Genomic DNA, 4,457 nt, shown 5'->3' with positions numbered 1-4,457 from the left:
ATTAAGCAATGCATAAATACATGATGCTGTTTTGTTCATAATTGTTTATGCAATTTACGAAATTATATTTGATTTATATGAGTTAATTTAGACGTAATGCACGTTTTTTTTTATAGACCGCTATTTCCATGCGTTGACATTATGTGCTGTATTATTTTGCTCATTGCGCCCTCCTGAGGCCTCGGGAGACAAGACAAACGTTTCCTTAAAACCTATTTAATCTGCATATAAAACATTAGAAATTAGATATTTGTAAAATGTTTATTGTGTGTTTGACTGTTAAAACAAACAAAAAAATTGTTGTTTGTCTCAATAAATTGGGTTCATTTAAAAATATTTGGTTAAATAAAATAAAAAAAGTTATAAAACATGTAAATAATTATCGATACCGAACGATATGAAACATTATATCGTTGATATTTTTTTTAGCTATATCGCCCAGCCCTACATGTACTCATCCTCATGTCATTCCTGTATGACTAACTCTTTTTCTGTGGGGCACAAAACGTTCCAAAACAACTTTGGACCCCATTGACATTGATTGTATGGACATAAAATTAGATATTTTTGTTCCACAAAAGATAGCAAGTCATGCAGGTTTGAAACAACATGACAGTGAGTAAATGGCATTTTCATTATTATTTTATTTTTAGGTGAACTATCCCTTTAATGAACAAATGTCAAAAACTAAATATATTTTCAGTGGCCTCCAAAAGAGAAGGAAATGCTACTTGTGCATTTTTAGAATTTAATACAAGATTCATTCCAAATTCAGCCAAGTTCAGTACAAATTATATTATCGGCATAACGATTTAAGAAAAGTTGAATTGGAAAAGGTATATGAATTTCTTAGTATTTGTTATTTTCCCGTTTTCTTTAATTACAGGATGGACTCCACAAGTTTTTGCAAATTCAGATTTTGTTGTAGCCTATTAGAAATCATAACTTTTTATTATGAAACGTAAAACGTTATTGCTAGCTAGGTTTACAAGAGGGAAAAAGTCCCATGTTTTCATTATGCTCTCAGAACTTTGGAGCCACATAAATTCCAAAAATGATATATTTTTTTTCCCTTTCAAATCTGAAAACACAGAGACTCAGCTTTGTTAAGGGAACAACATCACTATGGAGGTGTCAAAGCAGCAGATATACTGCATTTTTAATGCTCTTTTTTTTTTTTTTCACGCGGTGGTTTTATTGGAGTTGTAAATGCTTTGGCGAAGTAGTATTCAGCTGAATATTGTGGAATCAGGCCTGTTTTGGTCAGGATTTGCTCCTCAAACAAAAACCCACAGTCTGCCCTCCAACTGTTTCTAATCTAAGAATAGAATTTTCATGGAAATTTTCAGAAGCCGGCCTTTCCCCCTTTTGTGCAATAAATGTAGGGATTTTCCATGCAAGGCGTCCAGGGGCTGTAATTTTCCACTGCATTTCAATGTCAGAAGATGTAACTTGGAAAAAGTGGCTAATTTTTAACCCATTGACCCTTTTGTTTTCAGATCGTACTCTTGTTTGGCTGAATTCAAGAAAAGCAGACAAGGAAGGAGAGGAAGTAGAATAGAGCAGTTGACTCCTGCGAGCTCTGCACCACAAGGTAAACTGCCTTCACTGAGGACGTTTTCATCTATGTTTCAAGCCAATGAAGGGTGGCCTTTCCATTTTACTTTAAGGAATAGTTTACCTAAATATAGAAATTGTTGTTTCAAAGCTGTATGATGCTATTTTTTGGCTGACTATTTTTGTTATTTTTTTCCTGTTAAACACAAAATAAGAGTTTTTGAAGAATCTTCACTTAACTCTTTTCCAATACGACTTGGTGACTACAGCTTTGAAGCTGCAAAAAGAACCGCCATAGAAGTATCGTTAAAGCCATCTGCACCACTTGTCTGTAATATTTGACTGTTCTGAAGCCGTATAGCTTTGTTTGACAAACAGACCCAAATTAAAGTCATTTTTCTTTTCCTGCTGCCGTTCTCAGATCTCATTCTTCATTCAAACTTTTTAAAACATTTTTTATTCTCAGTGCAGGTGAGAATTCATAACTTCGGTAGAGTGAAAGATTATCAGTGAATAACAGATTTTTTAATTACTTTTGAAATTACAAATGAAAATGTTTATTCAAAATACAGAAAATGCAATTTATGCATGGGTCAAAGACGTTAAGATGTCCGCATCAAAAGAAATTTACAAAAGTTATTTTATGTCCATAGAAAGCACATTAAATGCAAGTAAAGTGTCTGCATTTAAGGTTTCAAATAAGTTTTTGAAGAATAAAATGTCAACATTTTTTGAAATAATGTTCCATTGTCAATTCAGTGTAACACTTATAGTTATGTAAAAATTCTAACAACATGCTTATTTTGACCTGAACATATTAAAATATATAAAAGAATAAGTGAGCATATTCAATTTGATTGTGTTTTAAATTAGTAAAAAAATATCACTGACAAATGGGCAAAACCTAGGATAGTGGCACATTTAAAAAATGTAAAATAACAACTAATTAGTATTTGGGGTGAAAGTAATTAGTCTTTTAATATGTCCTAAATTGATTTTTGTTGTAAAAATGCCTCACAAGATTGTTACTACTACATTTTACTATATTTTAAATGATTAGAAACTTTGTTTGAAGGAGTTTTGGTAGCTGCACTCACTGTGATCCTTAAATTATGTCATTTATTTTAATGCCACCTAATGTTTCTTGTTCTAAAGATGCCTGACAAAATATTTTGGTATATGAACTATTGTTACACTGAATGACATTTTAGTGGGTGTCTTCTGTAAATCAGGGGAAAATGTATGATATTTATTTTTTGCTCAGAAAAAAACAAAAATACAATTACATGAAACAGAAAACTTTTTAATTTTTTAATTTTTTGGGGGAAAAAACAACAACTTAAAGCAGTGTTGTTTTTATACTTAAACCCTTTTTCGTCTTTGACCCGCATACAGTTGATTGAGTACTTTTATTTTATATGTTTTTAGTTTCTGAATTAAAATTAATTTTTAATATGCCCCTCACCCGAAAAAAGTTTTCTTATCTTAATGAAGAAAAACCTCATTAAATGAAAGTCTTAAATTTTTGTTTCACATAATCTTTTATTATTATTATTATTATTATTATTATTATTATTATTATTATTATTTATTATGTTCCTCATTATTTTTTTAAGAAAAAAACAGTGAAGTTTTGTTAAAATATTAAAAATACAAATATTAATAGAAAAACTATTGCCAGCTGAAGTCATGTCAATTAACGTGGGGGAAGAAAAAGGCACTATTGCAAGAAATCTATTTAAGACTTGATAGCAGCATTTGCATACCTTTTTATCACCTCAGCATTGTGTAATGATGTGATGGACTTTCTGTGGCAAAGAATCAGGCCACTCAGATTTCATGTCGGGTTCAAGGTTGCTAAACTTTGCACACATTTGCCACAATTTCTTTTGTGGAAATGTAGGAAAATAATGGTCACGTTTGCACATGCTTCAGAACATTGTGAATGTAAATATAGTCATAGAAAGAAAAACTGCAGACATGCATGAGTGTGTGTTAAAGTCAAATTGGTTTCTTAAAATTATAATATGATAATTTGTCCATTTTATGACACTGCAAAGTTAATTCTGGTTGTAAATGTAGTGTGACTCAAAAATGTAATATTTATAAATAAATAACTCATGATATTGGTAAATGGTACTTGAAAAATATATTTAAAAAACATGCAGTGTTAATTTTGACAGCAAATTTTGATTTAGTTTTAGTCATAGTCTTTTGACTAAAATGCCATTTAGTTTTAGTCATATTTTAGTCATCTGAATTGTTTTTAGTTTTAAGGCTTGTGCACACCGGGACGATTATCGTGCGCGATTACCGCCGATGTTTAATGCCTCGTGACTAAACAAAGGGCGCTGATGTGAGTGTGCACACCGACGCGCAAAACGCGAGGCGTAAAAGCGTCATTTAAAAAAAAAAACTCCTCAGGCTTCTTTTTGTTTTCGTTTGACGCGCCGTGTTAAAAACTGGCCGACCAATGAGATTGGCGCTTCTGTTCACATGCCTGGAGCTGCTGAAGTTACAGTAAAACACGACTTGGTGGCACTCAAGCACAAAACATTCTTGTCGAGCACACATTGATACCTAACGACGAAGAGGAAGTAAGTAAACAAAGAAGATGCATCGAGGCAAGATGAATGTAGAGCTGCTGGTCTCATTGGTGTCTGAACACAAAGGGCTTTATGACAAACGCGACAGCGACTACAAAAATCTCGATAAGATGGAGTTGTTATGGAGAGGAATTGCAGATCAAATAGGATTCGATGTGTACCGGGGTATTTCTGTTTTTCATTAAGCGCCATCTAATGTCAGGGAGTGAATTTGCACGTTCAGTCGGCTCATTGGCAGCGAAAATCGCTTGGGTATGAACACAAAAGACGCGTCGAAAAACGTCGGCGATAAGC

General features: G+C 32.7%; 1 long non-coding RNA gene across 1 annotated transcript in view; it reads left to right on the top strand.

Moving 5' to 3' along the window:
• Nucleotides 1-3,249, top strand: part of LOC107667050 (uncharacterized) — a 6,787-nt gene extending 3,538 nt beyond the window's left edge. Inside the window, exons 2-3 of the long non-coding RNA XR_001631751.1 lie at nt 1,500-1,616; nt 3,239-3,249. This is a non-coding gene — a long non-coding RNA (uncharacterized LOC107667050). The remainder of the gene's footprint in view (nt 1-1,499; nt 1,617-3,238) is intronic.
• The last annotated feature ends 1,208 nt before the right edge of the window (nt 3,250-4,457 follow it).

The sequence above is a fragment of the Sinocyclocheilus anshuiensis genome, unplaced genomic scaffold, assembly GCF_001515605.1.
Source record: "Sinocyclocheilus anshuiensis isolate Anshui unplaced genomic scaffold, SAMN03320099.WGS_v1.1 scaffold1607, whole genome shotgun sequence".
In the NCBI taxonomy this organism is placed as follows: domain Eukaryota; kingdom Metazoa; phylum Chordata; class Actinopteri; order Cypriniformes; family Cyprinidae; genus Sinocyclocheilus; species Sinocyclocheilus anshuiensis.
The sequence above is the reverse complement of the archived record's forward strand: the minus strand, read 5'-3'. Positions and strand labels throughout refer to the sequence as shown.